Consider the following 24,708-nt stretch of genomic DNA (forward strand, 5'->3'; position numbering starts at 1 on the left):
AGCTCTTGCCCTTCAGTTCTGGGAGCCATTTAGTAGCATGTCTTTGCACCTTTTCCAGTTTGTTGATGTGCTTCTTAAGATATGGGCACCACACAACAGCTGCATATTCTAGCTTTGGCCTAACAAAAGTCATGAACAATTTCTTTAGTATATCGCCATCCATGTATTTAAATGCAATTCTGAAGTTAGAAATCATTGCATGGGCTCCTTGCACAATATTCTTTATGTGGTCCTCAGGTGATAGTTTTCTATCTAGAACCACTCCTAGATCTCTTTCTTTATCAGAATTCTTTAAAGATTTCTCACATAATATATAGGTTGTGTGGGGTCTATGTTCTCCTATTCCACATTCCATAACATGACATTTATTAACATTAAATTCCATTTGCCAAGTGGTACTCCATATACTTATTTTGTCCAGGTCTTCTTGAAGGGCATGACAATCATCTAAATTTCTTATCCTTCCTATTATCTTAGCATCATCAGCAAACATGTTCATATAATTCTGTATACCAACTGGTAGATCATTTATGTACACAATAAACATCACTGGTGCAAGAACTGAACCCTGTGGTACTCCACTTGTGACATTTCTCCATTCCGATACATTGCCTCTGATTACTGCCCTCATTTTTCTATCAGTCAGAAAATTTTTCATCCATGATAGAAGCTTACCTGTCACCCCTCCAATATTTTCCAGTTTCCAGAACAACCTCTTATGTGGAACTCTGTCGAAAGCCTTTTTTAGGTCCAGATAGATGCAGTCAACCCAACCATCTCTTTCCTGTAATATCTCTGTGGCTCGATCATAGAAACTGAGTAAATTCGATACACAGGATCTTCCAGATCGAAAACCATACTGTCTGTCTGATATTGTATCATTTCTCTCCAGGTGTTCTACCCATTTAGTTTTGATTAGCTTTTCCAATACTTTCACTATTACACTTGTCAATGATACAGGTCTATAATTGAGGGGGTCTTCCCTGCTGCCACTTTTGTAGATTGGAACTATGTTAGCCTGTTTCCACACGTCTGCTACGATTCCTGTACACAGGGATGCCTGAAAGATCAGGTGAAGTGGAATGCTGAGTTCAGATGCACATTCTCTCAGAACCCATGGTGAAACGCCATCTGGGCCAGCTGCTTTATTCTTCCCGAGCTCCTTTAGTATATTTTCCACTTCATCTCTAGACACCTTTATCGGCTCTATGTTGTTCTCTGGAATTCTTATTGTGTCTGGTTCTCTGAAGATTTCATTTTGTACAAACACACTTTGGAACTTTTCATTTAATGTTTCACACATTTCCTTTTCATTTTCCGTGAATCTGTTTCCCATTTTCATTCTCTGGATATTATCCTTTACCTGCAATTTGTTGTTTATGAATTTGTAGAATAGGCCAGGTTCTGTTTTACATTTATCTGCTATCCCTTTTTCAAAATTTCTTTCTGCCTCTCTCCTTACTGCTGTATAGTTGTTTCTCGCATCTTTGTATCGCTGGTATGTTTGGAGGTTTGGCCTCTTCCTATACTGATTCCATTTTTGTGTGTTTTGGTCTCTTGCCCTCTCACAATTTCTGTCGAACCAATCCTGTTTTCTGGCCCTGCATCTCTGTTTTGGTATGAATGTTTGTGTGCCTTCCTCGTATAGTTTTAAAAATTTGGCATACATTTCATTTACTTCCCTGCCTAGCAACAATTCTGTCCAATTACACTCATTAAAAAAATTTCGAAGTTCCCCATAGTTGCCTCTCCTTAAATCGAGTTTATCAACTGTTTCAATGTCCCCATTTTCTTCTAGATGATATCTTAAAGCATATTTAATGTCTAACAGGACGTGATCACTCTTTCCCAAGGGAGGAAGGTACTGGATGTCAAAAATCTCTTCTTCTTTCCTGGTGAATACTAGATCCAGTACTGACGGTACATCTCCTTCCCTCATTCTTGTGGCTTGCTTTATGTGTTGATACAAGAATGTCTCCAGAATGAGGTTCACAAATCTGCATGTCCAAAAGTCCTCCGTTCTTGCTTCATAGGCCTCCCAGTCTATTGCTCTAAAGTTGAAGTCCCCTAGTATCAACAGTCGTGATTTATCTTTATCTGCTTGTACAATAATATCTCTCATGACCATTATGAGGCCCTTTCGTTTGTCATCCAGTTCTTCCTTTGTCCATGTGTTGCTTGCTGGTGGGCTGTAGGTATTTACAATTATCAGCTTATCATGATTCCAGACCTGCAATGCCATTATGTCAATATCTCGAGGGTTTTCAAATATTAACTCTTTTACCTTCAGGTGTTTTTTCACCAGTACAGCCACTCCTCCTCCCTTCCTAGTTTTCCTGTCACGTCTCCAAACTGAGTAGCCTCTTGGGAATATGACTTCATTTATTATATTTCCTTCAAGTTTCGTTTCTGATAATGCAACAATATCTGGGACCCTAAGCTGGATTATATCTTGCAACTCCAAAGTTTTTGACCTCACTCCATCTATGTTGGTATATACAATTTTCAGGAACATGTTCCCTTTTCCTTTGCTCTTTACTCCCCCTTCCACTACTGATCTTGTTGCTTTGTTTTTATGTACCATTTCACAAGCTTTCCAGTCCCTGTCACTTTGTAAAAAAAAAAGAATTTCTGTCTTCTTCATTTCTATCCCCATTTAGACGTTTTGCCTCAATTAGGTTCATTTTCAGCTTTTCTCTGTCTTCCTTGGAGACAGAGTGTGTGTGTGTGTGTGTGTGTGTGTGTGTGTGTGTGTGTGTGTGTGTGTGTGTGTGTGTGTGTGTGTGTGTGTGTGTGTGTAATTACCTAAGTGTAGTTACAGGATGAGAGCTACGCTCGTGGTGTCCCGTCTTCCCAGCACTCTTTGTCATATAACGCTTTGAAACTACTGACGGTCTTGGCCTCCACCACCTTCTCACTTAACTTGTTCCAACCGTCTACCACTCTATTTGCGAAGGTGAATTTTCTTATATTTCTTCGGCATCTGTGTTTAGCTAGTTTAAATCTATGGCCTCTTGTTCTTGAAGTTCCAGGTCTCAGGAAGTCTTCCCTGTCGATTTTATCAATTCCTGTTACTATTTTGTACGTAGTGATCATATCACCTCTTTTTCTTCTGTCTTCTAGTTTTGGCATATTTAATGCTTCTAACCTCTCCTCGTAGCTCTTGCCCTTCAGTTCTGGGAGCCACTTAGTAGCATGTCTTTGCACCTTTTCCAGTTTGTTGATGTGCTTCTTAAGATATGGGCACCACACAACAGCTGCATATTCTAGCTTTGGCCTAACAAAAGTCATGAACAATTTCTTTAGTATATCGCCATCCATGTATTTAAATGCAATTCTGAAGTTAGAAAGCATTGCATAGGCTCCTTGCACAATATTCTTAATGTGGTCCTCAGGTGATAGTTTTCTATCTAGAACCACTCCTAGATCTCTTTATCAGAATTCTTTAAAGATTTCTCACATAATATATAGGTTGTGTGGGGTCTATGTTCTCCTATTCCACATTCCATAACATGACATTTATTAACATTAAATTCCATTTGCCAAGTGGTACTCCATATACTTATTTTGTCCAGGTCTTCTTGAAGGGCATGACAATCATCTAAATTTCTTATCCTTCCTATTATCTTAGCATCATCAGCAAACATGTTCATATAATTCTGTATACCAACTGGTAGATCATTTATGTACACAATAAACATCACTGGTGCAAGAACTGAACCCTGTGGTACTCCACTTGTGACATTTCTCCATTCCGATACATTGCCTCTGATTACTGCCCTCATTTTTCTATCAGTCAGAAAATTTTTCATCCATGATAGAAGCTTACCTGTCACCCCTCCAATATTTTCCAGTTTCCAGAACAACCTCTTATGTGGAACTCTGTCGAAAGCCTTTTTTAGGTCCAGATAGATGCAGTCAACCCAGCCATCTCTTTCCTGTAATATCTCTGTGGCCCGATCATTGTGTGTGTGTGTGTGTGTGTGTGTGTGTGTGTGTGTGTGTGTGTGTGTGTGTGTGTGTGTGTGTGTGTGTGTGTGTGTATATATATATATATATATATATATATATATATATATATATATATATATATATATATATATATATATATATATATATATATATATATATATGTCATACCTAGTAGCCAGAACGCACTTTTCAGCCTATTATGCAAGGCCCGATTTGCCTAATAAGCCAAGTTTTCATGAATTAATATATTTTCTCTATTTTTTTTCTTATGAAATGATAAAGCTACCATTTCATTATGTATGAGGTCAATTTTTTTTTTATTGGAGTTAAAATTAACGTAGATATATGACCGAACCTAACCAACCCTACCTAACCTAACCTAACCTATCTTTATAGGTTAGGTTAGGTTAGGTAGCCGAAAAAGTTAGGTTAAGTTTGGTTAGGTAGGTTAGGTAGTCGAAAAACAATTAATTCATGAAAACTTGGCTTATTAGGCAAATTGGGCCTTGCATAGTAGGCTGAGAAGTGCGTTCTGGCTACTAGGTACGACATATATATATATATATATATATATATATATATATATATATATATATATATATATATATATATATATATATATATATATATTAATTATGACACAGGATTGTTCCTAAGAACTTAATTATAAACCATAATTAAATTATAATTAATTCTTTCTGTTGGGAAAGCCAGAGTACATGTATTCATACATGTTAGGCCAATCTTGAGGTTATCTTGAGTTGATTTTGGGGCTTTTTTTTAGTGTCCCCACGGCCCGGTCCTCGACCAGGCCTCCACCTCCAGGAAGCAGCCCATGACAGCTGACTAACTCCTAAGTACCTATTTACTGCTTGGTAACAGGGGCACAGAGTGAAAGAAACTCTGCCCATCGTTTCCTCGCCCAGCCCGCCGTTTCTCGCTGGCACCCGGGATCGAACCCGGGACCACAGGATCACATTTCCAGTGTGCTGTCCGCTCGGCCGGCTGGCCCCCCATGCCAAGGTCGAATTACTGACCCCCAGGATGCAACCCCACAACAAGCTGACTAGCTCCTGAGTAGCCTAACTACTTATGGCTAGGTGAACAGATGCATTAAGTGAAAGGAACTGTGCCCAACCATTTGTTATGCTTGGGATTCGAATTTGGAATACTCTGTTGTATTGAGAACGAACCCGACTGTACTACCGAGACCGCTATACTGTACATATATGATATGTTTTATATCATCAGAAATTCAGACACATCCATTATATTTATCATTAAAGTATTTATTTTGGAAACAGATGTATATTGGTTACCCTAATATAGAGCATGAATATCATAGACTCATCATGCGAGTCGTAGTTTATTATGCACCCCCATACTCCTCCTGTTTGTGATAGTTTGTTATGCACCCCCATACTCCTCCTGTTTGTGATAGTTTGTTATGCACCCCCATACTCCTCCTGTTTGTGATAGTTTATTATGCACCCCCATACTCCTCCTGTTTGTGATAGTTTGTTATGCACCCCCATACTCCTCCTCTTTGTGATAGTTTGTTATGCACCCCCCATACTCCTCCTGTTTGTGATAGTTTGTTATGCACCCCCATACTCCTCCTGTTTGTGATAGTTTGTTATGCACCCCCATACTCCTCCTGTTTGTGATAGTTTGTTATGCACCCCCATACTCCTCCTCTTTGTGATAGTTTGTTATGCACCCCCCATACTTCTCCTGTTTGTGATAGTTTGTTATGCACCCCCATACTCCTCCTGTGACCAGTTTATTGTGCACAACATACTCATCCTGTAAGTGTTACTTAATTGTACAACATACTCATTCTTTGGGTTTAAATTTGTTGTGCACCCTGTACTCATCCTGTGAGTGGTAGTTCATTGTGTACCCCATATGCATCCTGAGAGTTGTGGGGTACTAACCACGCATATGATGGTGATGATGTAATGAAAGGGTTCATTGTGCACTCTATACTCATCCTGTGTGTGGTAGTTAATTTTGCACCCCATATTCATCCTGTGAGTGGTAGTTCATTGTGTATCCCATATGCATCCTGTGAGTGGTAGTTCATTGTGTATCCCATATGCATCCTGTGAGTGGTAGTTCATTGTGTACCCCCATACTCCTTCACAAGAAGTGTATTTTACTAGCATATTAATATAAATTAAGAATAAAGGCTCAATTGGATTACAGACCTCCTTATCAAAATAAGAGCCATCACTAATTATCATGACAAATGGCTTAGGTTCCATTTCTGCCTCTGACAGGCGGAGGCGATTTGATTGTTGCCGCCGGAGGTTGGTAGTTTATTGTGCACACCCCCCAGCCCTGGTCAGTGGGAATTGGAATGTGCACATATGACCCCATCCCCAGTTTTGGGCAGTGGGCACTGGTATGTGGACATATGATCCCATTCACCTCCTCTGTTAATAATAATAATAATAATAATATACTAATAATAATTATTGAGAAACTTAACACTTTCGCGTTCCGTGGAAACGCGTGGTTGACAGGGGGGTCGTGGCCTCTGCGTGCGGGTAAGCGTGCGGTGACACCCAAATGTGTATACTCGTTCCAGCTTTCTCACCTTAATTCTCGTGCTACGTCGCTCGTTTTGGTATCATTGTGTTCGCAATTAAATTCTCTACAGGTGTGTATAAATATAATGTCCAAAAGCCTAGCGTGACTCCCAACAGAAAAGCGTAAAGTCGGCAAAAACGCACAAAATCAGTAACATGTGCATTCTCGTTCCATTTTTTTACCTTAATTCTCGTGCTACGTCGCTCGTTTTGGTATCATTGTGTTCGCAATTAAATTCTCTACAGATGTGTATGAATAAAATGTACAAAAGGCTGGAGTGCCTCCCCGCAGAAAAGCCTAAAGTTACCCGTGAATGAGCACCATTTTGTACATTGCAACCTAATGTTCAACTCGTTCAATTTGATAACATCAAATTTCGTGCTACGTCGCTCGTTTTGGTATCAAATTGTTCGCAATAAAAAGGCGAGTATTTTAAAACTAGTCCCAGAATAATAGAGCAATAACTGGATTTTTAACATATTTTAATTCTGGACGCTCATCATCACAAATTTATTTATATCTTTCCAGTGTTCTGACATAAATATTTGTGTTCCATCTTTCATTTTGGTATCAAATTGTTTGCAATAAAAAGGCGCGCATTTTAAAACTAGTCCCAAGATAATAGGACAATAAATAGAATTTTAACAAATATTTTAATATTCGGACCATAGGCCTATTTATAATATTTCAAGTGTTTGGACATCAAGTTTCATGTTATATCTTTGATTTTGGTATCAAATTGTGTGCAATCTAAAGGTGCTTATTTTAAAACCACTACCAGATTGATCTGATAAAATTTAAATTTTTAAAAAATATTTTAATGAGTGACTCAGTACTGCGTCGTTGGAACACATTCAGTAGAAAAATGAGTGATGAGATAGTCAGTCTGTGGAACGCGAAAGTGTGTTAATACAATGGCATAGTGCTTGAATAAAGGTGAAGGAAAGTCCCAATAAATGCTTAAGTATTAAAAACCAAATTTTTAAATGTAACCAACATCCTTTCTCAAGGTGCTGTATATAGTGTTCTAATTGTACATTGTTCTGTTCTGAACATTGCATATAGTGCCTCAGGATGCATCACCACAACAGTTAACTAACTCCCGGGCACCTACTTACTGCTAGGTGAACAGAGACATTAGATAAAAGGAAATGTGCCCAACAATTTATAACATGTTTAGGATAATGTTGTCATTGATACTAATGCATAATGTACACAAATTCTTTGGATTATCATGGTTAAATATATTTATGGATAATAACATATAAATATGTTTATGGATGATAACATATAAATATGTTTATGGATGATAACATAAATATACATATGTTTATTACAAATACAGGAAGGAATGGGAGAAGGGAAAGGGGATGGGAAAGAGGGTAAGATGGGATGGGAAGAAGAAGGGAGAATGTGAGAGGGCAATAAATGATGGGAAGAGAAGCCATGGGAGGGGAAGTTATGTGGGAAGCAAAGGAGCGATGGAGATGGCAAAGTGGGATAAGGAGGTCATTAAGATGTCTGGAAGGAGATTGCAAGGCAGATGCTCTGAAGGGTTTAACAGTGCTGCATGTACTTAATAGGCCAACCCATCCTCCGAATTGACAGTACGATTTAATACTAAGTGTAATAAGTACATTTTCTTACTGTCATAAACAGTGCATAATTACACTTATGGGGCTGTTACATTTACCCAACTCCCTCCCCCGATTTAATTCTCCTCGTTTTCTGTTAAGACACTCAGAATTTTAGGATGACGTTTTCAATTTCAATTTGCAATACAGAAGTTTTAAATATCAGAAATTTCTTTTTTAGGTTTATTAAACAATATAGATTTTATTCAAAATTTTAAAATATCATGAGTTTCTTTACAATTTATTGATATATTTTAGTTTTGTTTTATTAGTTTTATAAAACTGTAATATCAATATAGCTATAGGTTAAGTACTAATTGTAATTAAGAAGCAATAAAATTATTATCTTCAAAAACTAAGACGGTTAGGTGAGGTTGTGGTTTTCTATTCAGTTTTTCAGGTAAACTCAAATATTCACAATATATTTGACAGTACGATTTAATACTAAGTGAAAATAAGTACAATTCCTAACTGCTATGAATAGTACATAATTGCACTTATTTGTCTCCTTACATTTACCACCCCATTTTTGGAGGACGGGCTGTAATAGGCATAGTGACTTAATTATTCCTTGTAAACCATTCCTTGGACAACATTGGCTAGGTGGTCTTGATTTATTTTACTGTATAGTCAAGTTTTCCAATCATAAGATAACATGGGTATTTTATGGTAAATGCTTTCATTCAATTGGTGTAAATACAAGAATAATTATGAATATGTTTAGTTATAATATATTGTATTACAAATTGTCAACCACATTTACTTGGATGCGATTTGGATTTACATTTCGTTCTTCTGGGCACTAAGAGTCTCGAACCACTGACCCCAAGAGCAGGAGATAGTAGCTCTATCAACTGTTTTACATACAGCCTTAGTAAGGAAGGATTCCAGAAGCAACTAATTGCAGTTGTTAATTGCTTCTGGAATCCTTCCTCGAATGTAAATGTTATAAGTTTCATTTAATATGCAAGTAAACAATAGTTCATAAATAATAAACTCAAATTCATAAACAATAAACAATAATTTCTTTGACATCACTCATCATATATCTTTCTGCTCTCGTATTGACAATCTGAATAATATCTAGAATCTTTTGAATATCCTCTGGCATAGATGGTTCTGTAAAGCCATCTGGGCTTCTTTCTTTCTACTGATAATACCTTGTCTCTCCACAAACATACGAGCTTGGGTGATAAGATGACTATGGGATGCACAGTACACTATGACTCACAGGATGAGTATGGCATGCAAAATAAACTATCACTCACAGGATGAGTATGGTTGCACAGTAAACTTCCACTCACAGTATGGGAGTAGAAGAACCCCCAGAACCCCATCAAGCAGATATGAGTATGGGGGGTGCATAATAGAGTAAGACTCACAGGATGAGTGTATGGCACAATAAACTACCACTCACAGGATGAGTATGTGGTGCTTAATAAGCTAAGACTCACAGAATAATATGAGTGCGCAACATACTAAAACTCAGAGAATGAGTATGGGAGTGCACAATAAACTACAACTCACATGATGAGTCTATGATATTCATGCTCTATACTAGGGTAAATAAAATAAATCTCTGTTTTCAACATCCTGTATTTTATCTCTGGTGTTTACAGGTTCAGCAGGTAGGCGGTTCCTACCCGCCGAAGCCATAATTGCCAAAGATAAAATGTTAAACTGGAGAAGCTCATCAGGACAAATGGGGGGACCTTAGACAAACTGCCGGCTTCCTGTCCTCGTCGAGTCCACTAGTGTTAGAGGCCCCTCAGGTAAATTAGGTAAATATACAGTATACTTTAATGACAACAATTTGAAAATATATACTGTAGTATGTTTCTGAATTTCTGATATAGAACATATTAAGGTGTATAATTAAGTTAAGAACTCTACTTGTGGCTGACCTTCCCCGGCTTGAGATATTCTTTTCACAATTACTAGTCTGTGGCTGATATATATAATCTGACTATTTCAGTCATAATTCACCTAGACATCGATCCTGCATCATAATTACCTTATGTACTCTATATCTTTACTTCTGCTGCACCGTGTAGTGTACGCACCTGCTGCACCGTGTAGTGTACGCATCTGCTGCACCGTGTAGTGTACGCATCTGCTGCACCGTGTAGTGTACGCATATGCTGCACCGTGTAGTGTACGCATCTGCTGCACCGTGTAGTGTACGCATCTGCTGCACCGTGTAGTGTACGCATCTGCTGCACCGTGTAGTGTACACATCTGCTGCACCGTGTAGTGTACACATCTGCTGCACCGTGTAGTGTACACATCTGCTGCACCGTGTAGTGTACGCACCTGCTGCACCGTGTAGTGTACGCACCTGCTGCACCGTGTAGTGTACACATTCAAAATTCAAAAGGTGACACCCCTAGGGTCAACACTTGCAGCAGAGGAGCTCCAGCATATTTCAACAATCCTAAGTATTGTAGTACAGGTTGATGGTAGTGAGTGGTGTCCCAGAGAACATAAAGGTATAGTGCTCTTGAAAAATAGGTGAGATAACAGGAAAGTGCTAAGGGAAGTGAAAAATCGGATGAGAAAAAGTTGCCCTAGTGTTTACAGTGCAGAGAAGAACATTCAAGATGGCCACTGGCAAGGGGAAAAACAAAACAGAGCTTGATTTTGAGGGATTCAATGAAGAAAGCATTGATATTAGTAGTCTACATAACAAGTTGGTAAATTTAGATACTATAGTGAACTCTCATGTAGAAATAATTAGTAAATTGAAAGAAAGTAATGACCATTTGAATAGCAAAGTTTTATGTCTTGAGGGTTTAGTGAAAGACTTGTGCAAGGATAAGAATCAATTGGAAACAAATTGCAAAGCCATGGAAGAAGAAAATAAACTCTTAAAAATAGCTTTGGAAGAAGTTAAAGTAAATTTAAACATAAATGACTACAATAGGTTAGGCAAGGAAATTCAACAGGAGAAACAGCTTTTGTCAGCACACATGGAGGAAGTTACACAGGGAATAGAACAGTGCAAGAAAGATATGCAACTTACTTATGCACAAGTGGCCAAGGAGAAGGAAAAAATAGAAGAAGCAGTAAAGGAAGTCAAACACTGCAGCAACCAAGATAAAACAAACATTAGGCTAGAAGTGAGGAAAGAATTGGCATCTAACCCGAAGTTGGTGCAAAACACAGTTGATCGGAGTAAGTCCCTGATCATTTTTGGCTGCAAAGAAAAGGCGATAACATCTAGGTCAGAAAGAGCTGTAGAAGAAGCTAAAGTAGTAGATAAAATTGTTGGCCTCGTGGAAGGTCTTACAAACAGAGAGAATGTGTGCGACTACAGGAGAATAGGCAGGTACGTAAAAGGGAAAGATCGACCTTTGAGGATCACCCTAAACGGTGCCAAACAGATGGAAGAAGTACTAAGGAATGCTAGAAAATTGCAAAGGGATGAGGATGGGAAAGGGTGGTCGTTAAGACGAGATCTTTCAAAAGAAGATAGAGAGAAGCTGAAACTGAACCTCGCCGAGGCAAAACATTTAAATGAGAGCAGGAATGAAGAAGAAATAAATTCTTTTTTCTACAAAGTGATAGGGGTAGGCAAACCAGTAAAGTGGTACATAAAGGCAAACCAACAAAATCAATAGAGAGAGGGGGAGTGAAGAATAAGGAGAGGGGGAACAAGTTCCTGAAGATTGCATACACCAACATAGATGGAGTGAGATCGAAGATACTGGAGTTAAGTGATGTAATACAGCTGCAGACACCAGACATTGTTGCACTCACGAAGACAAAACTTGAAGATGTAATTTTAAATGAGGTCATATTCCCAAGGGGCTACTCAATTTGGAGACGGGACAGAAAAATTAGGAAAGGCGGTAGCGTTGCTGTGCTGGTAAAAGAACACCTAAAGGTGAAGGAAATAATGACTGCCAATCCACAAGAAGTTGACATAATAGCACTAGAGATCTGCTATGAGGATGATAAACTAATGATGATAAATGCATATAGTCCACCGCCAAGCAGCACATGGTCAAAGGAGGAGCTAGATAGTAAACGTGAAGGTCTTATAACAATAATGAGAGAGATTATAGCGAGAGCGGATAACGATAGATCACGACTGTTGATAGTCGGTGACTTCAACTTGAAATCCATAGACTGGGAAGCATATGAAGCTAAAACAGAAGATTTTTGGACCTGTAAATTTGTAGACCTCATCCTGGAAACATTCTTGTATCAACATGTTAAACAAGCTACGAGGATGAGGGAAGGGGACGTTCCCTCCATGCTAGATTTGATATTTACCAGGAAGGAGGAAGAGATATTTGACATTCAGTACCTTCCTCCCTTGGGTAAAAGTGACCATGTCTTTTTGGGAATAAAGTATGCAATGCGTTATAAGCTGGAAGAAAATAAGGAGGTTGAAGCAGTTGAAAAACCAGACTTCAGGAGAGGACATTATGGTGACCTTAGAAATTTTTTTAATGAGTATAATTGGACAGACTTGATGCTAGGCAAGGAAGTGAATGAGATGTATGGCAAGTTTTGTGAAATATATGATAAAGGCACAAAAAAATTTATACCAAAACAGAGATGCAGAACTAGGAAACAGGATTGGTTCAATAGAAATTGCGAGAGGGCTAGAGACCGAAAGACACAAAAATGGAATCAATACAGGAAGAGGCCGAACCCCCAAACATACCAGCGATACAAAGATGCGAGAAACAACTACACGGCAGTGAGGAGAGAGGCAGAAAGAAATTTTGAAAAAGGGATTGCGGACAAATGTAAAACAGAACCAGGTCTATTCTATAAATTCATAAACAACAAATTGCAGGTAAAGGATAATATTCAGAGGTTGAAAATGGGAAATAGATTCACGGAAGATGAAAAGGAAATGTGTGAAACACTAAACGAAAAGTTCCAAAGTGTGTTTGTACAAAATGAAATCTTTAGGGAACCAGATACAATAAGAATTCCAGAGAACAACATAGAACACATAGAGGTGTCTAGAGACGAAGTGGAAAAAATGCTCAAAGAGCTCGGTAAGAACAAAGCAGCTGGCCCAGATGGCGTTTCACCATGGGTTCTGAGAGAATGTGCATCTGAGCTCAGCATTCCACTTCACCTGATCTTTCAGGCATCCCTGTGTACAGGAATCGTAGCAGACGGGTGGAAACAGGCTAACATAGTTCCAATCTACAAAAGTGGCAGCAGGGAAGACCCCCTCAATTATAGACCTGTATCATTGACAAGTGTAATAGTGAAAGTATTGGAAAAACTAATCAAAACTAAATGGGTAGAACACCTAGAGAGAAATGATATAATATCAGACAGACAGTATGGTTTTCGATCTGGAAGATCCTGTGTATCGAATTTACTAAGTTTCTATGATCGAGCCACAGAGATATTACAGGAAAGAGATGGTTGGGTTGACTGCATCTATCTGGACCTAAAAAAGGCTTTCGACAGAGTTCCACATAAGAGGTTGTTCTGGAAACTGGAAAATATTGGAGGGGTGACAGGTAAGCTTCTATCATGGATGAAAAATTTTCTGACTGATAGAAAAATGAGGGCAGTAATCAGAGGCAATGTATCAGAATGGAGAAATGTCACAAGTGGAGTACCACAGGGTTCAGTTCTTGCACCAGTGATGTTTATTGTGTACATAAATGATCTACCAGTTGGTATACAGAATTATATGAACATGTTTGCTGATGATGCTAAGATAATAGGAAGGATAAGAAATTTAGATGACTGTCATGCCCTTCAAGAAGACCTGGACAAAATAAGTATATGGAGCACCACTTGGCAAATGGAATTTAATGTTAATAAATGTCATGTTATGGAATGTGGAATAGGAGAACATAGACCCCACACAACCTATATATTATGTGAGAAATCTTTAAAGAATTCTGATAAAGAAAGAGATCTAGGAGTGGTTCTAGATAGAAAACTATCACCTGAGGACCACATAAAGAATATTGTGCAAGGAGCCAATGCTATGCTTTCTAACTTCAGAATTGCATTTAAATACATGGATGGCGATATACTAAAGAAATTGTTCATGACTTTTGTTAGGCCAAAGCTAGAATATGCAGCTGTTGTGTGGTGCCCATATCTTAAGAAGCACATCAACAAACTGGAAAAGGTGCAAAGACATGCTACTAAGTGGCTCCCAGAACTGAAGGGCAAGAGCTACGAGGAGAGGTTAGAAGCATTAAATATGCCAAAACTAGAAGACAGAAGAAAAAGAGGTGATATGATCACTACATACAAAATAGTAACAGGAATTGATAAAATCGACAGGGAAGACTTCCTGAGACCTGGAATTTCAAGAACAAGAGGTCATAGATTTAAACTAGCTAAACACAGATGCCGAAGAAATATAAGAAAATTCACCTTTGCAAATAGAGTGGTAGACGGTTGGAACAAGTTAAGTGAGAAGGTGGTGGAGGCCAAGACCGTCAGTAGTTTCAAAGCGTTATATGACAAAGAGTGCTGGGAAGACGGGACACCACGAGCGTAGCTCTCATCCTGTAACTACACTTAGGTAATTACACTTAGGTAATTACATCTGCTGCACCGTGTAGTATACGCACCTGCTGCACCGTGTAGTGTACACACCTGCTGCACCGTGTAGTGTACACACCTGCTGCACCGTGTAGTGTACGCATCTGCTGCACCGTGTAGTGTACGCATCTGCTGCACCGTGTAGTGTACACACCTGCTGCACCGTGTAGTGTACGCATCTGCTGCACCGTGTAGTGTACGCATCTGCTGCACCGTGTAGTGTACGCATCTGCTGCACCGTGTAGTGTACGCATCTGCTGCACCGTGTAGTGTACGCATCTGCTGCACCGTGTAGTGTACGCATCTGCTGCACCGTGTAGTGTACGCATCTGCTGCACCGTGTAGTGTACGCATCTGCTGCACCGTGTAGTGTACGCATCTGCTGCACCGTGTAGTGTACGCATCTGCTGCACCGTGTAGTGTACGCATCTGCTGCACCGTGTAGTGTACGCATCTGCTGCACCGTGTAGTGTACGCATCTGCTGCACCGTGTAGTGTACGCATCTGCTGCACCGTGTAGTGTACGCATCTGCTGCACCGTGTAGTGTACGCATCTGCTGCACCGTGTAGTGTACGCATCTGCTGCACCGTGTAGTGTACGCATCTGCTGCACCGTGTAGTGTACGCATCTGCTGCACCGTGTAGTGTACGCATCTGCTGCACCGTGTAGTGTACGCATCTGCTGCACCGTGTAGTGTACGCATCTGCTGCACCGTGTAGTGTACGCATCTGCTGCACCGTGTAGTGTACGCATCTGCTGCACCGTGTAGTGTACGCATCTGCTGCACCGTGTAGTGTACGCATCTGCTGCACCGTGTAGTGTACGCATCTGCTGCACCGTGTAGTGTACGCATCTGCTGCACCGTGTAGTGTACGCATCTGCTGCACCGTGTAGTGTACGCATCTGCTGCACCGTGTAGTGTACGCATCTGCTGCACCGTGTAGTGTACGCATCTGCTGCACCGTGTAGTGTACGCATCTGCTGCACCGTGTAGTGTACGCATCTGCTGCACCGTGTAGTGTACGCATCTGCTGCACCGTGTAGTGTACGCATCTGCTGCACCGTGTAGTGTACGCATCTGCTGCACCGTGTAGTGTACGCATCTGCTGCACCGTGTAGTGTACGCATCTGCTGCACCGTGTAGTGTACGCATCTGCTGCACCGTGTAGTGTACGCATCTGCTGCACCGTGTAGTGTACGCATCTGCTGCACCGTGTAGTGTACGCATCTGCTGCACCGTGTAGTGTACGCATCTGCTGCACCGTGTAGTGTACGCATCTGCTGCACCGTGTAGTGTACGCATCTGCTGCACCGTGTAGTGTACGCATCTGCTGCACCGTGTAGTGTACGCATCTGCTGCACCGTGTAGTGTACGCATCTGCTGCACCGTGTAGTGTACGCATCTGCTGCACCGTGTAGTGTACGCATCTGCTGCACCGTGTAGTGTACGCATCTGCTGCACCGTGTAGTGTACGCATCTGCTGCACCGTGTAGTGTACGCATCTGCTGCACCGTGTAGTGTACGCATCTGCTGCACCGTGTAGTGTACGCATCTGCTGCACCGTGTAGTGTACGCATCTGCTGCACCGTGTAGTGTACGCATCTGCTGCACCGTGTAGTGTACGCATCTGCTGCACCGTGTAGTGTACGCATCTGCTGCACCGTGTAGTGTACGCATCTGCTGCACCGTGTAGTGTACGCATCTGCTGCACCGTGTAGTGTACGCATCTGCTGCACCGTGTAGTGTACGCATCTGCTGCACCGTGTAGTGTACGCATCTGCTGCACCGTGTAGTGTACGCATCTGCTGCACCGTGTAGTGTACGCATCTGCTGCACCGTGTAGTGTACGCATCTGCTGCACCGTGTAGTGTACGCATCTGCTGCACCGTGTAGTGTACGCATCTGCTGCACCGTGTAGTGTACGCATCTGCTGCACCGTGTAGTGTACGCATCTGCTGCACCGTGTAGTGTACGCATCTGCTGCACCGTGTAGTGTACGCATCTGCTGCACCGTGTAGTGTACGCATCTGCTGCACCGTGTAGTGTACGCATCTGCTGCACCGTGTAGTGTACGCATCTGCTGCACCGTGTAGTGTACGCATCTGCTGCACCGTGTAGTGTACGCATCTGCTGCACCGTGTAGTGTACGCATCTGCTGCACCGTGTAGTGTACGCATCTGCTGCACCGTGTAGTGTACGCATCTGCTGCACCGTGTAGTGTACGCATCTGCTGCACCGTGTAGTGTACGCATCTGCTGCACCGTGTAGTGTACGCATCTGCTGCACCGTGTAGTGTACGCATCTGCTGCACCGTGTAGTGTACGCATCTGCTGCACCGTGTAGTGTACGCATCTGCTGCACCGTGTAGTGTACGCATCTGCTGCACCGTGTAGTGTACGCATCTGCTGCACCGTGTAGTGTACGCATCTGCTGCACCGTGTAGTGTACGCATCTGCTGCACCGTGTAGTGTACGCATCTGCTGCACCGTGTAGTGTACGCATCTGCTGCACCGTGTAGTGTACGCATCTGCTGCACCGTGTAGTGTACGCATCTGCTGCACCGTGTAGTGTACGCATCTGCTGCACCGTGTAGTGTACGCATCTGCTGCACCGTGTAGTGTACGCATCTGCTGCACCGTGTAGTGTACGCATCTGCTGCACCGTGTAGTGTACGCATCTGCTGCACCGTGTAGTGTACGCATCTGCTGCACCGTGTAGTGTACGCATCTGCTGCACCGTGTAGTGTACGCATCTGCTGCACCGTGTAGTGTACGCACCTGCTGCACCGTGTAGTGTACGCATCTGCTGCACCGTGTAGTGTACGCATCTGCTGCACCGTGTAGTGTACGCATCTGCTGCAACCGTGTAGTGTACGCATCTGCTGCACCGTGTAGTGTACGCATCTGCTGCAACCGTGTAGTGTACGCATCTGCTGCACCGTGTAGTGTACGCATCTGCTGCACCGTGTAGTGTACGCATCTGCTGCACCGTGTAGTGTACGCATCTGCTGCACCGTGTAGTGTACGCATCTGCTGCACACCGTGTAGTGTACGCATCTGCTGCACCGTGTAGTGTACGCATCTGCTGCACCGTGTAGTGTACGCATCTGCTGCACCGTGTAGTGTACGCATCTGCTGCACCGTGTAGTGTACGCATCTGCTGCACCGTGTAGTGTACGCATCTGCTGCCACCGTGTAGTGTACGCCCCTGCTGCACCGCTGTAGTGTACGCAATCTGCTGCACCGTGTAGTGTACGCATCTGCTGCACCGCTGTAGTGTACGCATCTGCTGCACCGTGTAGTGTACGCACCTGCTGCACCGTGTAGTGTACGCATCTGCTGCACCGTGTAGTGTACGCATCTGCTGCACCGTGTAGTGTACGCATCTGCTGCACCGTGTAGTGTACGCATCTGCTGCACCGTGTAGTGTACGCATCTGCTGCACCGCGTAGTGTACGCATCTGCTTCACCGCGTAGTGTACGCATCTGCTGCACCGCGTAGTGTACGCATCTGCTTCACCGCGTAGTGTACGCACCTGCTGCACCGCGTAGTGTACGCATCTGCTTCACCGCGTAGTGTACGCACCTGCTGCACCGCGTAGTGTACGCATCTGCTTCACCGCGTAGTGTACGCACCTGCTGCACCGCGTAGTGTACGCACCTGCTGCACCGCGTAGTGTACGCACCTGCTGCACCGCGTAGTGTACGCACCTGCTGCACCGCGTAGTGTACGCACCTGCTGCACCGTGTAGTGTACGCACCTGCTGCACCGGGTAGTGTACGCACCTGCTGCACCGTGTAGTGTACGCACCTGCTGCTCCGTGTAGTGTACGCACCTGCTGCATTGTGTAGTGTACGCACCTGCTGCACCGGGTAGTGTACGCACCTGCTGCTCCGTGTAGAGGTGCTGCACCGTGTAGTGTACGCACCTGCTGCACCCTGTAGTGTACGCATCTGCTGCACCCTGTAGTGTACGCATCTGCTGCACCGTGTAGTGTACGAACCTGCTGCACCGTGTAGTGTACGCACCTGCTGCACCGTGTAGTGTACGCACCTGCTGCACCGTGTAGTGTACGCACCTGCTGCACAGCATAGTGTGCGCATCTGCTGCACCGTGTAGTGTATGCATCTGCTATACCCTGTTGTGTACGCACCCTGCAAGGTACCTATCTCAAAGTTATTAAACTAATTTGGCCAGTTGTGTTTGATGATAATCTGACTATTAACCCTTAACATGCTAGGGGTATAATATCCTTTCTTCCCCACAGGCGCATGTAATTTTGAAAAAAAAAATTATTTTTTCTTCCTAACCTGTTAATTTGTGTTCACTGATCACGGGAAAAATAATAAACAAATCGTAAGTGGCATATATTGCCCGCTATAGGGCAAGGAAGTCTGGCAAATTATAGGCGCTGACTCAGCGTGCGTCCCAGGTGGTCTGTTGCTCGCCACCTGTCAGGCCGGAGTTGCCACAGAGAGATAATTACCTAATTATTTCAATGTCTCTGATTGATTTTTCATAGTTTTTTTTTTGCTGTAATATTATTCAATAGTGTGTAGTTTGATATATTTATATAATAAAATGAGTGAATCATTGCTGTATTCAAAAATATGGTGTGCATATTGTTGATTCAATTATGTTCATCAATCAGTGGACAAATACTGTCGGTTATTACACTATAAGCACAGGTTATATATAAGTATCTGCATGCTTTGTTCACTATAACGAACCACTAAGTAGCTATTATGAGTCAAAAAGTAACGAGGAGTGACCGCCGTGTACCAGCCAGCCACTCCCGCCCTCCCTCAAGTCATCTGACTCGCCCACATTCTCCTCCCACAATACTGTTTTTGCTATAATTCACTATATACAGACGTTATATATAAGTATCTACATGTTTTGTTCACCATAACTGTACATCTAAGCTTGTATGGTGAGTAAAGGCACAAAGACGTAGGACCTCACACAGTCAGCTGATGGCTGCCGCCCTCAAGGCCAGACGCACTAATATTTCTCCTCCAACAATACTGTGTGGTGTTATTACGCTATATACACACATTATATATAAATATCTACCTGTTTTATTCACCATACTTGTACAAATAAACTGGTATGGTGCCCAAAGACCATCGTGGTAACCAGTAAACAACACCGTTGTCTTGCAGACAACGTCGCGGGCGGTGGCGTCGTCTGCACGACGCCACCGCCCTCACCAAAATGGCGGCTCCAAACCTTCTGCCCGAACCTTCTGCCCAACCTTCTGCCCAAACCTTCTGCCCGAAACGCTTTGCGTAATAGTGGCTTTAGGCATTGTATGTACTAGCTCTATCTATAAAGCCAACAAACTTTGTAAAATCTCTTTATGTATGTACCTTTACCTAAATAAAAATTATTATTATTATTATTATTATTATTATTCTCTTGCTGTTTATACCCTCTATACACACTTTATATATAAGTATCTACATTTGTGTTCACCATAGCGAACCACTAAGCTGGTATGGTGAGTGCAGTCAATAAAAGGTGGCCACACACAGTCAGAAGACATCGCCACCACCCTCACTCCCACAGCATTACTCCTCCCTCCATGGTGCACAGCGCGAAATATCACCACAGTCCTGCTATTATCAGAACCCTGGTCAGTTTTATCACAGTCAGGGGTCTTCTGTAACAATATCATCGCTACATAATAGCATGAACAAGTATATTTTTGCATTTTTAGGCTATGCTGTGGTCACAAGCTGAACAGCAGTGCTGTTAGCTCATGCTGCGTGCGTCAGGCTTGGTTACTCACTCAATACTGAGGCCAATAACACCCGGGAGTTTGGCCCACGATTTTTTTTTTAAATGGCGACTGTTTACAAGAGCCCTGATGAAGGTGTGGTGAACCCCGTGTATCTGCGGGCCGTTTAAATCTTGCGTAGTACCCCAACACGTCATATGACGTGATGTGCAGTTGACTGGAACAACGTCCAACATGTCATATGACGTGATGCGCACTTTAAGGGTTAAATACTGAAAATATCCTCTTGTAATATTCACCACTAAGGCTATAAAATCTAAAATAATCTACTGTCTTTAGCACTGAGTATCACTTCAAAACTACCTTGAGGTTACCTAGAGGTGATTCCGGGGCTTAGCGACCCTGCGGCCCAGTCGTCGACCAGGCCTCCTGGTTGCTGGACTGGTCGACCAGGCTGTTGGACGCGGCTGCTCGCAGCCTGATGTATGAGTCACAGCCTGGTGTGACTATACACTAATATACACTAATTTAATTAATTTTTTAAATTTGTCTAAATTATACAATAAATATGCACTGTAATATGAATGACCCTAAATTGTGATGGTAAAATATTTACAGTACAATATATGATACATGCACATGCTGTACCTAATGATGCAAGCAATTTAGATTTTTTATAGCATTGATCTGTGGATATTGGCAAAGGACTGGAGACAGACGACTTTACTCTTAGGATAATTTATATCCCTAGGTATGTGGGCTTCCAAGGTTGATGCATTCAGACAAATAATTCCTACCCACTGGCATGTTTCTTGGTTATTGATATTTTCCCCAGTTTTTTGTGGTGGGCATGTCTACAGTGCCTGCCCCGGTGTTGTGGTCATATCTTGCTTTGTGTATTTTGTTTTTTTGGTGTGGTTTCCCGTTCCAGGTTTTCCAGATTCCTTACTCCTGTCCACCCTCCTTACTCCTGCCTACCCCTCCTTACTCTGGCATGCCCTCTGTACTCCTGCCCGCCCTCCTTACTCCTGCCCGCCCTCCTTACTCCTGCCAGGCCTCCTTACTCCTGCCCGCCCTCCTTACTCCTGCCCGCCCTCCTTACTCCTGCCCGCCCTCCTTACTCTGGCATGCCCTCTGTACTCCTGCCCACCCTCCTTACTCCTGCCCGCCCTCCTTACTCCCACCTGCCCTTCCTAACTCCTGCCCGCCTTCCTAACTCCTGCCCGCCTTCCTAGCTCCTGCCCGCCTTCCTTACTCCTGCCTACCCTCCTTACTCCTGCCCACCCTCCTTACTCCTGCCCACCCTCCTTACTCCTGCCTACCCCTCCTTACTCTGGCATGCCCTCTGTACTCCTGCCCACCCTACTTACTCCTGCCCGCCCTCCTTACTCCTGCCAGCCCTCCTTACTCTGGCATGCCCTCTGTACTCCTGCCCACCCTACTTACTCCTGCCCACCCTACTTACTCCTGCCAGCCCTCCTTACTCTGGCATGCCCTCTGTACTCCTGCCCACCCTACTTACTCCTGCCCGCCCTCCTTACTCCTGCCAGCCCTCCTTACTCTGGCATGCCCTCTGTACTCCTGCCCACCCTACTTACTCCTGCCCGCCCTCCTTACTCCTGCCAGCCCTCCTTACTCTGGCATGCCCTCTGTACTCCTGCCCACCCTACTTACTCCTGCCCACCCTACTTACTCCTGCCCGCCCTCCTTACTCCTGCCAGCCCTCCTTACTCTGGCATGCCCTCTGTACTCCTGCCTGCCCTCCTTACTCCTGCCCGCCCTTCTTACTCCTGCCCACCCTTCTTACTTCCTGCCCACCCTCATTACTCCTGCCCACCCTCCTTACTCCTCCCCACCCTCATTACTCCTGCCCACCCTCCTTACTCCTGCCCACCCTCCTTACTCTGGCCCACTCTCCTTACTCCTGCCCACCCTCCTTACTCCTGCCCACCCTCCTTACTCTTGCCCACCCTCCTTACTCCTGCCCACCCTCCTTACTCTTGCCCACCCTCCTTACTCCTGCCCACTCTCCTTACTCCTGCCCACCCTCATTACTCCTGCCCACCCTCATTACTCCTGCCCACCCTCCTTACTCTTGCCCACCCTCCTTACTCCTGCCCACCCTCCTTACTCCTGCCCACCCTCCTTACTCTGGCCCACTCTCCTTACTCCTGCCCACCCTCCTTACTCCTGCCCACCCTCATTACTCCTGCCCGCCCTCCTTACTCCTGCCCGCCCTCCTTACTCCTGCCCACCCTCCTTACTCCTGCCCACCCTCCTTACTCCTGCCCACCCTCCTTACTCCTGCCCACCCTCATTACTCCTGCCTGCCCTCCTTACTCCTGCCCGCCCTCCTTACTCCTGCCCACCCTCCTTACTCCTGCCCACCCTCTTTACTCCTGCCCACCTTCCTTACTCCTGCCCGCCCTCCTTACTCCTGCCCACCCTCCTTACTCCTGCCCACCCTCCTTACTCCGGCCCACCCTCCTTACTCTTGCCCTCCTTTCTTCTGTTCAATCTCATTACGACTTTTTCCCTTGCCTAAATCACAACACGAGGCTACCATGTCTAAAATTTGTATTTACCTTTCTTTCTCCTCCAAAAATTGGGGATGGCAGAAAACATTTGGTTGTCTGTTCCCTAAATGTTCATATTTTTTGTACCCCCTTGTAGGTAATACTGCTTCCAGTCTCTGCTCGACTACCAAGGACACTAGTGAACTCAACTGCTGCCAATTGGTGATGGTAAGGCTAGTTTTGTTGTTACAGCCAAGTGAAGGTAAGGGTATTAACCCTTAAACGGCGCAATACATAGATATACGATGGGAGTAACTGTCACAGAATGGCGCACATCGTACATATACGAATGAGAGTCTAGCCCACGATTTTAAATGCTCCGCGAAGGATAGGGGCAGCCATCAACAGACCAGGATTCCAAGATGGGTGGCAACAGACGCCATCTTGGAAAAAATCATGGGTAACATTACTGGGTGTGAGAGCCTCCGTAATGAGTGAGCAACCAAGGCTGGTGCAGGTGGGCGTCAATGTTACTGCTTTCGTTGTCTCCCGTTCGTGTTGAACCTGGCACCTCGCGTGTTCACGCACTTTACGCGGGTCATGGTGGCCTTGTCTGCGTTTCTTAGGTGTTCGGGTGTTGACCTACCTCAACGACTGGCTGGTTTGGGCTCCCAGCCGGTCGGCTTGCTTGCTAGTCAGGGATTTGGTTCTTTCCCCAGCTTGCTGGGTTTGGGTTCTTGGTGAACTGGAGGAAGTCCTGTCTGGTTCCCTCAGGTTCGAAGTTGGCTGGGTCTTGTTTGGGACTCTCGGACCACTTCCTTGTCTCTCCTCCCGTCTTCGTCTGTTTCTGGTGGGTTCTCGGGTCACCTGGCGGTTGCTCAAGGGGCTGTGTGGGAGCTTGAACTTGTCTCTCCCTCCGGAGTCTCTCCTGCGGCTGCGGTCCCGCCATCGTCTGTTTCTGGTGGGCCCTCGGGTCACCCGGCGGTTGCTCGAAGGGCTGTGCGGGAGCCTGAACTTCGCGATGGTGGTCTACCCGCCGGGTCGGGTTTGGCTTCGTCGGCTGTTCTGGTTCCTTCGGGGTCGTGCCTTCCGCCTCTCTCGCGATCGCTGAGTTCAACCCCCGGGGGCCTTACGTCGGCTGCTGCGTCGCCGGCTTCCTCTTCGGGTTTTTCGGGGTTTAGTGCCTTGGCGCCTACCCTAGCCCTCGCTCGATGTGTTCACGGACATTTCGTTTCTCGGCTGGGGTTTTGTGACCAGTGCTCACCAGGCCGGCCAGGGGTGTTCGGGTCCGTCCTTCTGTCGAGCCCACAGCATAGTGTGGGAGTTTGCGATGGTGTGGTTTGCTCTTTGGAGGATTCGGGTCGCCCGCAGATCAATGATTCGACTCCATTCGGACTGCTTTACGGTGGTTCATTGCCTGAATCGCGGGGGTTGGATGCAGTCCTTGGCTCTTTGGGGTGGGTTGCTTCGGGTGACTCGTCTGCTGAGTTCTCGGGGTTTGGCTCTCCTGGTGTGTCACGTGCAAGGAGTGTCCAACGTCTTGGCCGACGGCCTGTCCCGTTTCGTTCCCCTTTCCACGGAGTTGACAGTCGACGACGCTTCCTTCTGTTGGCTTTGCCAGATGTTCAGGCTTCCCAAGGTGGATCTCTTTGCGTCGGCGTGGTTGAGGCGCCTTCCTGTGTATGTGGTGCCCTTCCCCG

At 44.4% G+C, this 24,708-nt stretch overlaps 1 protein-coding gene across 8 annotated transcripts in view; it reads left to right on the top strand.

The window, feature by feature from the left end:
- LOC138371995 (zinc finger protein 271-like) overlaps positions 1-24,708 on the top strand; it is a 213,731-nt gene that overhangs the window by 32,892 nt on the left and 156,131 nt on the right. For 3 of the 8 annotated variants that reach the window (XR_011230611.1, XM_069337025.1, XM_069337024.1), the window contains exons 2-3: positions 9,821-9,982; positions 23,166-23,236. The gene's annotated coding sequence lies outside the window, so the exon portion shown is untranslated. The remainder of the gene's footprint in view (positions 1-9,820; positions 9,983-23,165; positions 23,237-24,708) is intronic. The other 5 variants (XM_069337028.1, XM_069337026.1, XM_069337027.1 and 2 more) reach the window with 4 other exon arrangements.

Source organism: Procambarus clarkii, chromosome 37 (genome assembly GCF_040958095.1).
Source record: "Procambarus clarkii isolate CNS0578487 chromosome 37, FALCON_Pclarkii_2.0, whole genome shotgun sequence".
Classification (NCBI taxonomy): Eukaryota; Metazoa; Arthropoda; class Malacostraca; order Decapoda; family Cambaridae; genus Procambarus; species Procambarus clarkii.